Consider the following 12,624-nt stretch of genomic DNA (forward strand, 5'->3'; position numbering starts at 1 on the left):
CACAACCCTTGGATGAGAAAACATAAAATAATAAAACCATGTGCGTATTGCCTTAAAAACTAATGTATAGACCAGCCCTCCTATACCCCTGCTGGCTAAAGTGGTACAGATAAGACAGGAAGATTGGCTGATCAACATACAGCTATTTTTCTTCTAAAAATTGTCCAACAAAGGGAGTCAATAGAAGAGCCCATAAAGCTTAGATTCCTCAAAATTTAAGCTTTGAAAAGTGAACTCCTTAAAATACAAGCTCTGGGAACTTCACTAGCAGCGGCAAGTTTCATGGCACCAGACTTAGCTGAATCAAAGAGTTCATCTAAAACCAAATTGTATAATCCAGTGTCCGAGCTGCACGGCACATTGTTGTATGACATTCTGTCCCTCCTGTAGTAAATGAGGACCAGTAATAAAATAATCTTAAAAAGCTTCTCTTGGCTTTCATAATAGCCAAAGCTTTTTGTTTTTTTGGTTTTTGGGTCTTTGTTAAAGGACAAGCAAGAACATTTACAATAACAGTGAGCTGATGATGGTGGTGGTGACAGCTTCCCATCTCATCAGAGGAAAAGGACAATCATTCTTGTGGTTCAGAGGACCTGGCCTCCGCTACCTCTCCTATCTCATTCCTTGTTGGCTCATTACCCACACCCACCACATTATCTCCATCCCAGGAACACCATGTCTTTAAAATATGTCCACACAGTGGTACATTCCCTCTGCCTCAGGTCCCTTACCCACACTGCTTCCTCTGCCTAGAGCCCTGTTCCCCACTTCCTCTGCTGTTTTCTCAAGAGTCACATTCTTGTCAAAGTCTTCCTGGGCCCTTTATTACAACAACCGTCTCTAAAATTTCATATTCCCTTCTCTCCTTTTTTTGTGTGTGTGTGTATTTTTAGGACTGATTGTTGTTTAACCTACCACCTACTTTAGTTATTTTCCTTATCTTCTTTCTTCCACTACCAAGAAAACTCTGTGACTTTCTGCTTCTTGTTGAACAATACAGTATCCACAGTTGGTGTAATAGTAACTGACACATAGAAGATCCTTAGGTAAATGAAAAAAAAAGTTAGCTTTAACATTACTTCTTATTATTGGAAAGGCAGATTTACAGAGAGAAGAAGAGACAGAAATATCTTCCATCTGCTATTTCACGCTCCACATGCCCATAATGTCTGGTGCTGAGTGGATCCAACGCCAGAAGGCAGGAGCTTCTTCTGAGTCTCCAATGTGGGTGCAGGATCCCAAGGACTTGGACCAACCTTCACTGCTGTCCCAAGCCACAAGCAGGGAACTGCATGGGAAGTGGAACAGCTGGAACATGAACCAACACTCATATGGGATGTCACGGTTGGAGGTGGAGGATGAACCAGTTGAACCATTGAGCCACCGTAAGAATTAGCTTTTTTTTTTTTTAACTAAGAATGAATCACAGCGTATATATACATATATGCAGATGGAATTCCATATACATATATGGAATCACAGTGTATATATACATATATATACACATATTATATATACTATATATACATATTATATATAATCTTATATAATATGTATATATATGATTCAACCAACTTAAAAATCATAAACCAGGGCCTGGTGCGATAGTGTAGCGGTTAAGGTCCTCTGTTTTTGCCTCTTAAAAATAAATAAATTTTAAAAATAGTTTTGAGGCCCTGCGTGGTAGCCTAATGGCTAAAGTCCTCACTTTGAACGCACCGGGATCCCATATGGACGTTGGTTCTAATCCCGGCAGCTTCACCTCCTGTCCAGCTCCCTGCTTGTGGCCTGGGAAAGCAGTTAAGGATGGCCAAAGCTTTGGGACCCTGCACCCATGTGGGAGACCTGGAAGAAGTTCCTGGCTCCAGGCTTTGGATCGGCGCAACACTGGCTGTTGTGATCACTTGGGGAGTGAATCATTGGATGGAAGATCTTCTTCTCTGTCTCTCCCTCTCTCTGTATATCTGACTTTGTAATAAAAACAAATAAATCTTTTTAAAAATTAAAAATTTTGGGGCCCAGCGGCGTGACCTAATGGCTAACGTCCTCACCTTGAATGCGCCCGGGACCCTTTTTGGCCACTGGTTCTAATCCCGGCGGCCCCGCTTCCCATCCAGCTCCCTGCTTGTGGCCTAGGAGGGCAGTCGAAGACAGCTCAAAGCCTTGGGACCCTGTACCCACGTGGGAGACCTGGAGAAGCTCCTGGATCCTGGCTTCGGATCGGCACAGTAGCAGCCATTACAGACACTTGGGGAGTGAATCATTGGACGGAAGATCTTTCTCTCTGTCTCGCCTCTCTGTATATCTGACTTTGCAATAAAAAAAATCTTTAAAAAATAGTTTAAAAAATGATATTGTTACTTTGTAGAGGAACCAAGGGACAAGGATGAAATGTGAATCCGTAAGGCGATCTGAGCAGACATATAGAGCAGGTATCACTCCTGGTGCTAAGCAAGAACACCAGAGGATGAGCCTTTGCTAACCTAACGTGTAGGATTTAGGCAAGAGGAGTGCGTAGAAGCAGAAGCAGAGAACTTGAACAGCATTGCTCACCAGAGTTTGTTTCTATGAAAATTCATCTTGCAACATAGTACTTGCAGTAGGCCAGACCACAAGTCAACCAACAAAGGCTGTTGGGTGAGTAAGTTTTCAACATATTATGTGGAACTAGTTACATTGCCAGAACCCTCTCACCATTTTCAACATACTGGATGTTTAATATACATAGAAAAGGCTCTCCAACCCCTCTCTCTGCATTCTGGAATCACCTACAGTCATGGTTCTAAGGGCTTTTTCGGGACTATACTTTCCCGCTGCTGTTGTAAGGCTGGATCCAGGCTCAGCTCTTACTCCAAAAGTAGCTTCTTAGATCTTTGGAGGAAAACAAGCGAATGCTACTCTAAAGAAAATGGTCCTGATCCTTTCTCTTCTGCCTACAAAACAACCCAAAGAGCTGAACCAAACCACTTTTCCATTTACAGAAGAGAGGCTTGAACTGTAATGAAGAGTGGCAATCAGAATTCACTAACAGCCCCAGCAAAAGGCCACAAATATTTACTACTAGTCTTCACTGATATTTTTATTGAATGGATCAAGGTCTTTTCAAGTTGAACAGAAAAAGCACAAATATTCAAAATCCTACTAAAAGAAACAATCTCATGTTTGGCTTCCCAAAGACTCCTCTGTTATTAAATAACTCTACATATAGCCACCTCACTGGGAATCTCTAATCATCTCCTGTCTCTTGGAGATCCCAGTCCCTAGGAGAAGTTGAGACAGCCAACCATTACCTTTAAAGGACTCTTGTACTCATTGTTCTCCTTAGTATAACACTATCTTACAGTTGAGCCCTTTGGAGATATTATATGGGGGGCCCTTTCTCATGTTTGATATCCTGCATGGTTCAGATAGCCAACATCAAATAAAACACCTTATTGATTTGCATCAGGCATGGAACTTTCAGACTAAATATGGCAATATGATTGATTCCCTGACACCTGTCTTAGTGGACAAAAAGAGTCCCTTAGCATGAGTGTTGCCTAATAAATACCTTAAGCAGGAGCTTCTCAGGGAGAAACTGTGTTTGCTTACAACGTGTAAAGGAGGTAGTGATGATGAAAGCAAGGAGGTAGCTAGCAGGGAGGAGCTGAATTTGCCAACACCTCCCTACAGTCCGCCTACACTGCAGCCCTGCCTGCAACACCCACTCCACCCCCACCTTCTGTGAAGCTCAAAACCACAGTTTCTGTGGTTTCAACACTTAGAACTGGTGTTGGCTGAAAATAACCAACATGGTTGCTGGGGGTGTCCCTGCCATGACCTTCAGCTAGCTAGAATTACCATGATTGACACAATTATTTGCATCATGTGCCTAACGCCATAACATTTCTTAGATTCCCCCCAAAATGGGCAAGGAAATGGGCAGTACTCAAGCTCTGCTCCAAACTCCATCCCTTTGAATTAAAAAAATATATATATGCCAACATATTTTTTTTCAAAAATTTACTTATCCTTTTTAAAAATTTTATTTATTTATTTATTTATTTATTTATTTATTTATTTATTTATTTATGTTGGAAAGGTAGCTATACAGAGAGGAAGAGGGACAGAGAAGATCTTCGTTCTCTGGTTCACTTCCCAAGTGGCTACAACGGCTGGAGCTGAGCCAATCTGAAGCCAGGAGCCTGGAGCTTCTTCAGGGTCTCCAACACAGGCGAAGGGTCCCAAAGCTTTGGGCTGTCCTCGACTGCTTTCCCAGGTCACAAGCAGGGAGCTGGATGGGAAGCGGGGCCGCCCGGATTAGAACCGGCACCTATATGGGATCCCGGAGCGTACAAGGTGAGAACTTTAGCCACTAGGCCACTGAGCCAGGACCTACTTATCATTTTTTAAAAATTACTGTATTTTTATTGGACAGATTTACAGAGAGAAGGAGAAACAGTAAGATCTTCGATCCACTGGTTTACTCCTCAAGTGGCCTGAATGGCCAGAGCTGAGTCAATCCGAAGTCAGGGACTGGGAATTTTCTCTGGGTTTCCCACACAGGTGCAAGATTCCAAGGCTCTGGACCATCCTTTGCTGCTTTCTCAGGCCACCAGAAGGTGCTGGATGGAAAGTGGAGCTGCCGGGCCCGGCACAGTGGCCTAGCGGCTAAAGTCCTTGCCTTGAAAGCCCCGGGATCCCATATGGGCGCAGGTTCTAATCCCAGCAGCTCCACTTCCCATCCAGCTCCCTGCTTGTGGCCTGGGAAAGCAGTGGAGGACAGCCCAAAGCTTTGGGACACTGCACCCGCGTGGGAGACCCGGAAGAGGCTCCTGGTTCCCGGCTTCGGATCGGCAGGCACTGGCCATTGCGGCTCACTTGGGGAGTGAATCATCGGACGGAAGATCTTCCTCTCTGTCTGTCCTCCTCTGTGTATATCTGGCTGTAATAAAATGAATAAATCTTTAAAAAAAAAAAAAGAAAAGAAAAGAAAGTGGAGCTGCCAGGACACGAACTGGCAGCAATATGGGCTCCTAGTACATACAAGGCAAGATTTTAGCCACTATGCCATGGTGCCAGGCCCTTCCGTTTGAATTTCAAGCCCCACTCCCATAAAGTAAAGGACCCAAACCTTGCTGAATATAAGTCTCTCTTAAGCATACTCATATTCCTTCTCATGTATGTGCTTTGCGTGTAAATAAATTGTTATTCTTTGATATTACCTACATCTCACTTTTTTTTTTTTAATTTGAGGCCCAGCCCATCCATGCCCACCACACACTCAGCTCTCATGCACACCAGCAGGGACTGCAGTCTAGTCAGAACATCCCCTCAAAACCCCCACCAGGTATGCTGCCAGCCCTGGTTCCCTTGCCTGCCAGTATGTGCAGCGGACTAGTCCAGTCTGTCCCACATTCCATTTGGAGCTCGCAAACATCAATGGGTGCTGGAGCCTAGTTCAGCCCCACGGAACCTACCATCCAGCTCACAATCATGCTGGTGGGTGCCACTGCCTTTCCAGCAAGGCCCACTCACAGCCCTGGTTTCCATGCCCACCAGTAAGAGCTGCAGCATAGTAGAGGGGGTGTCCACAAATTCCCTACAGGCCCATTTCCAACCTCAAACCTTGCATTTTCCAGGTGGTTTTGTGATCTACCCTAACATTCTTGCCCCCATTCCTAGCACTTGCTAACTGATGCGGAAACAAAGCCCGAACAGCCTGTATTTACTCTGGCTCATGCATGTACCAGTGGATAGTCACTTAGCCCAGCCTGGGCTCACTTGCAGACCATTGGGTGTTGTACCCTGCCTAGCCTGGTTTGCCCCGAGTCCCAGCTTTCACACATACCAACGGGAGCAATGGCTCAGCAAGGGAGTTTCACTGCCTCCTACCAGGCTTGTCAAACACACTGCCAACCCTGCTCCCACCTCAGTTATATGCTGGTAGGTGCTGCAAGCCAGTTTGGCATGTCTCTCCTCACCTCGCATTCACCAGTGAATACTGCAACCTGGCTCAACCCAGTCTGGCATAGTCCTAGCTCATGCTGGTGGGTGTTGCTGCCTAATCCAGTGCAGCCAACCACCAGTCCTGGCACTAATGTGAACTGACTGGTGTTGCAGTCCAACCTGGCCTGTCCTGCACCCCATCCTGGTTTTTACATCTGACAGTAGGCGTTATGAACTAGCCTAGCCTCGTCTGCCCCGAGACCTGACACGTGTATGCCAACAGGTTTGGTAACATGGCTTGGTCTGGGCTGCTCTCAGCCTTGCTTCTTTTGCTAACCTACAGGGACTGTGTCCTGACAGAGAGGTTCCCAAAGCTCCTCCATTAGGACTACCACTTACCTATAGGTGCTTGGCCCAGTCTGACCTGGGTCACCTCTTGTCCTGGGAGGAACAGTGGCCTTGACTGACCAGTTCACATCCATTCTGGCTCTTACTGTTGGGTGCTACAGCCCAGTCATGCCTGGTCCACCCCCAGATCCAGCTCTCTTGTGGTTCAGCAACTGAGATCTAACCCAGTCAATCCTATACCCACGCTGGCTCCTGTGAGCACCAATCGGTTCTGGATCCTAGTCCCATCTGGCACACCCCAGACTTAGTCCACACCATGTAGATACTGCAGCCATATCCATCCTAGTTTGTTGCACTCATTCTCTCTCTCACACACACAGGAACCACAGCCCAGCTAGGGAATCCCCTTATCTCTTCTACCAGGCTTGCAACCAGCCACAAATCTTGCATGTGTCAGTGGTTGCTCTGATCCAGCCTGGCATAACACATCACCTAGCTTGGTCTTTGTCGTTGGGTGCTACAGCCTGGCCTGTCCTGGCCTACGCCCATCCCAACTTTTGCTGATGGATGCTGCAGCCTAGCCCTATCCAGCCTGCCCATATTCCTGATTTTCATGCGAACTGGTATGTGTGGTAATCTAGCCTAGCCTAGTATGGCCTGCATCCTATCCTGGCTCCTGTGCATGCCAGTGTTCTGTGGTTTTGCCTAGCTCTGTCTGGTCTGCCACACCCCTCCCAGTCCAGAGCCAATCTACATACCTGTTGACAAATGAAGCAGCCTGCTTGGCCTGACCTATACCCAGCCCTGACTCACATGCTCATCAGCAGGAGCAATGGCTCATCAGAGCAGTTTCCCAAGTTCTCCCACCAGGCCCACTCCCAGTCCTAGATCTCAAATCAGGTGCTAGGCCCGTATCTGGCACAGTCTGCCCCCAGTCTTGGCCTTTGTGAGTACTCGTGGATGTTGTGGCCCAGCCGCACATTCAATTCTTGAGTGTGCTAAAGCCTGGACCAGCCCAGCCTGTCCCCAACCCCAGTACCCATGATTGTTGGTGAGTTCCATGTACATGCCTTGCTCTGTCTGTCACCACTCCTAGCCCTTGAGCAAACCAGCTGGTATGGCAGTGCCAAAGGGTAAGCTCCCACAGAATCTGATCCAAGATCAGGTTTTCTCGATATTAGTTAGTGTCCCAGCCTGACATGGTCCACCCTTTGCCCTGACATTCACTTGCAGGTACTGTGGTATAGCCTTACCATGCCAGCCCCCAGCCCTAAATTTCATGTGTATCACTGGGCAGTGATCAATAGCAATAAGCCCAGCTCAGGTCTCCCTCGTGGGCGAGTGTTTTGGCTTGGCCTCAAAAGTTCTTCCCAGCACCTGGCACTGTGGCCTAGCAGCTAAAGTCCTCACCTTGCATGTATGGGATCCCATATGGGTGCTGGTTCTAATCCAGGCAGCCCCGCTTCCTATCCAACTCCCTGCTTGTGGTCTTGGGAAAGCAGTCAATGACAGCCCAAAGCTTGGGACCCTGTACCCATGTGGGAAACCCAGAAGAAGCTCCAGGCTCCTGGCTTCAGATTGGTTCGGCTCTGGCTATTTTGGCCACTTGGGGAGCGAATCATCAGATGGAAGATCTCCCTCTCTGTCTCTCCTCCTCTCTGTGTATCTGACTTTCCAATAATAAATAAATAAATCTTTAAAAAGTCACTCCTCACTGTCACATTCCCCCTCTGCAGTCTTCCCTCCAACACATCCCCAGGGCTCCTTCGCTGAGCAAGCCACAGCACCCCCATGTCTGTGAGCATGCAGATCCCCAAGTCAGCCTTCTGACCATGTGCTGTGCCACCCTGGGGCCCTGCCCACCTGCCCTGGGCCCATGTACTCTTGGGTGCAGGTCCCCAGACCCTGTCTGTTTGTGTGCTGCCATCTGTCTCCCACATACCTTAAAAAAATAAGATTAGGCAACTATACTGGCACACTGGTATAGTATCCCCAGCCAAAGCCGAGATCTCTATGAATAGAGTAGCCTTCCTGAGATACAGCCTGACTCTGAGAAATTGAAACTCTCGCTTAAATAAAAAACCAACCAAAAACACAAAACCAGCCATACTGCATGGGGGGCCGCTACAGAAAACGAAGCAGCTGAGCAAATTCCTGGGAATGGGAGGCCTCTACAGGATAGGGATTTCAAGATTTATACCTACTATTTGAGGCCTACATCTCTTCTTTTTTTAAATCATTTTTAAATTGTGATGATATTTACATAGTTGATCATTTTATCCGAGAGCCTTTTGTGTTTTCTTTTTGTCACCCATGTGTTGGTTATTCAGTGGCACATTTTTTCAACTCCATGGTGCTGTAATTTTGTTGTTGTTGTTGTTCTAATTCTTTCTGGTTGTTGACCTTATTTTGTTGCTTCTCATTTAAGGGGATGTATAGTGACGGAGTAATAGAGACTACCATATCCAGATGTGGGAATACAATGCATCTGCATCCCAATGAAACTGTTGGAAATGTGTAGACAGTGGGATGCTGGACTGTCTGACATTGTCTGTACCAGCAATGTTGGTGCAAACTTAAATAACAAACTGATGGAATCATGATTCCTTATGAAGGACTATACTATCATAACAATGTGGGGAAAATCAGTTGCGGGTGGGGGTTTGGGGGAAGGAAATCCAAGTCTCTCCAAAATTGTACCATAAAATTCAAAAATTCAAAATAAAAATTAAAAAACAGAAAAGAAGGCAAAGATTCAAATAGAAAGTGAAGTGTCCTAATAAACTCAGTGTGTGTGTGTGTAGTGTTACATAGATATTTGTTTTATGATTAGGTGTTTAAATTAATATTTGCAATATTTAACATTTGCATGTGATTATTAGTCACTAGTTGAGCTTGAATCTAACCTCAATAAAGCATCTTCATCAATAACCAAAAAATTATTTTTTAATTTTGATGGTATTTACATAATTGGTTAGGTTGGAAAGGGTCGAGGAAGAGGGGAAAGTAGATGAGACTGTTGTCTGGGGGGAAGTGGAGGGAGAAGAGGAGAAGCCACACCCAGCCTCCCAACAGCCTCAGTACCCAGGGATGGGGAATGGCTACCCAATGTCATCCCAGGGTCCCCAATGTGGAGCATACTCTGAGGGTTCCGCTTAAATTGTTTCAATAGTTCTGAAATGCTGTTGATCTTGCCAATCTAAGGATTAGGAAATAATTTCAAGGTCCATTGGCTGACATAGTCCATCTTAGAGTCTTCATTCGCCCAGTTATTTGCTGTCAATGTTTCGATGGAGTGGTTGACCAATTTGTTCTGTCCTCCTTTCTCTGCTATGGTACCAGATGTCCTGCCATATGCTCCATGTGCATCCGGGCATGCCATCCACTATTCCATCTTAACCAATGAAGAAGCCCTGTTCTGACTCACGCACTCCACAGTCAGTCCACAGATCCTGAAATTCTCCTCATAGTTGGAGTTCTGAGTCGAGCAGTTCAACTGGGAGGATCCCCAAAGAAACCTTGTCTGAGGTGATCTCAGACCTGACTTTTGTGTGTGCTCGCCAGTACAGGGTCTGGCTTAGTCCATCACCCACATCAGCCAATGTACACATTGGTAATTGCAATTGCTGGGTCAGTTCTGTCTCTAACCCTATCTCATATGCAAACCAATAAATGCTGCATGGCCTGAGTTTCTAAAGAATTGGATTTGGTGGTCATAAAATGATCTGGATACTTAAAGGCAGTTGCTGATGTACTGCCAAATTGACTGTTATACTAAGCTTTTGCAGATCAAACTCCATGTCATGTGCAACACCTTGGCTCAAAAGGCTGAACTTCTTATTTTGGCTGGCGCCAAAGAGTCAGTATTTCCGTAGACCTCAAATACACTTTGCTTGTGTTATGTACACATTCAGCATTTTGGAGAGAAAATGTCCATTGGCTGTGAAACACTCCCCCATTAAACACAGCCAAAGGGCCAGAGTGATAGCCTAGTGGCTAAAACCTTGCCTTCCATCTAGTGGGATCCCATACGGGTGCTGGTTCTAATCCCAGCTGCCCCACTTCCCATCCAGCTTCCTGTTTGTGGCCTGGGAAAACAGTAGAAGATGGCCCAAAGCCTTGGGATCCTGCACCTGTGTGGGAAAAAGCTCCTGGTTCCCAGATTTGGATCGGTTCAGCTACAGCCACTGTGGCCACTTGGGGAGTGAACCACAGACAGAAGATGTTTCTGTCTCTTCTTCTGTCTGTAAATCTGCCTTTCCAATAAAAATAAATAAAAATCTTTGAACGAACAAACAAACAAAAGAAACATAGCCAAGAAAATGTGGCTCCCCACACATTTTCTTTTCTTTTTTTTTTTTTTTAAGATTTTATTTTATTTTCATTACAAAGCCAGATATACAGAAAGGAGGAGAGACAGAGAGGAAGATCTTCTGTCCGATGATTCACTCCCCAAGTGAGCGCAACAGCCAGTGCTGCACTGATCTGGAGCCAGGAGCCAGGAACTTCTTCCAGGTCTCCTACACGGGTGCAGGGTCCTAAGGCTTTGGCCCGTCCTTGACTGCTTTCCCAGGCCACAAGCAGGGAGCTGGATGGGAAATGGAGCAGCCGGGATTAGAACTGGTGCCCATATGGGATCCCGGGGCGTTCAAGGTGAGGACTTTAGCCGCTAGGCCACACCACCAGGCCTTTCTCCACACATTTTCGAAGTCCATAAATAATAGTTGTTAATTGCAGGGGACACCAAAAGAAAAATGGGTATTTTTCAGGGTAAATGCACTTAGAAGACAGGCAGCAAAGAGAGCTGCAACCCAGAAGATTCTGGAAATGACTTTAATACCCCAGATTCCAGAAATAGCTGGAAATCCCAAATATAGCAAACCTGAGGTAGGATGAGCCTAGCTGCAAGATTATTCCAAAATTTCTAATGGGTGTTGGACTTTAGATCATAAAATTATGTTGCCAATTGCCTCTGAGTGGAAAATTATTAGAAAGCGGCATGACTCAACTTATCTGTTGTGAGAGGCCCTGATAAAGTAGCTTCCTAGATCTTTGGAGGAAAACAAGCGAATGCTACTCTAAAGAAAGTGGTCCTGATCCTTTCTCTTCTGCCTGCTTGTGACCTGGGAGTGGGTGTTGCAGGCAGGGCTGCAGTGTAGGCGGACTGTAGGGAGGTGTTGGCAAATTCAGCTCCTCCCTGCTAGCTACCTCCTTGCTTTCATCATCACTACCTCCTTTACACATTGTAAGCAAACACAGTTTCTCCCTGAGAAGCTCCTGCTTAAGGTATTTATTAGGCAACACTCATGCTAAGGGACTCTTTTTGTCCACTAAGACAGGTGTTGAGCCCAGATAGAACTATCCCTAGCCCAGGATCAGGGTGAGTAGGAACAAGAAATGAAGCAATTGGCAGCAGCAGCCTACCCTGGGCTTACACTTGGAGAACAGTCACTCTATCCCATAGGCAAAGGTGGAAGGCTTTGCCCATTTGCCGGGTGGTCCCTAACTGCTGACTCAGCAATGTTCTCCTGAGCATATTTTTCAGAGAATATTTCAAGAAAGCTTGACTTACAACACTGCACTCAGAAGGGGCCAAACCACAAGTAAACTAAGAAAACATACATGAAGGCAGAGCTTTGAAAAGCCTATTGTGAAGACGGGTATCAGCAGAAAGGGTTTTCCCACTGTCTCTCTTCTACATCTTGGATGTATATTGCAAGAAGGGAGGAGCTCGTTATCTTGGACTTTCCTACATCCTGGACTTTTCCCTAACCCTCGCTATAAAAGCCCAGCCAACTGCAGTTTCTTTGGGGAATTATCCCTTACCACCATCTCCTTCACTTGTCACGACAAATAAACCTTGCTTCTGATCAACTCCTGCTTGAGGCTGGTGACTTGCCAACACCCAAAGTGATGCACCCTCTTGTGATTGCCAATATCTTGACTGAAATCTAGAGCTTGCTGGAGAGTGAGGCCAGAGTTCACTGAACAGCACAGAAGTTGCTGTGGTTCAGAACTGGTGAACTTGCACTTATGTGCCCTTCTGAGAGAACCAGTTCAGACAAGTGTCTTATGGAAGACCCTCTATTACAAACACATCTCAGGTAGGTGCCAGGGTAAGCTGCCAACTCCTGGGTGCTGCTCCTCCCTGGTGTGGCAGGAACTGGATGCTGAAGACATCATGGATACTACTGAAATTTGCTAAGATAGGAGGGTCTCTCCTCATCTTCCCAGAATCCTCTATTGACAAAGCTTACCATTGTGCAAGCTGGTAAAGGATGCATTGTAAAGGGCCCACTTCCATTATCAGGGCAGGCAATGAAGGGAGGACCAGGCACTGAGGGGCAA

The sequence above is a fragment of the Ochotona princeps genome, chromosome 5 (assembly GCF_030435755.1).
Source record: "Ochotona princeps isolate mOchPri1 chromosome 5, mOchPri1.hap1, whole genome shotgun sequence".
NCBI classification, from domain to species: Eukaryota; Metazoa; Chordata; class Mammalia; order Lagomorpha; family Ochotonidae; genus Ochotona; species Ochotona princeps.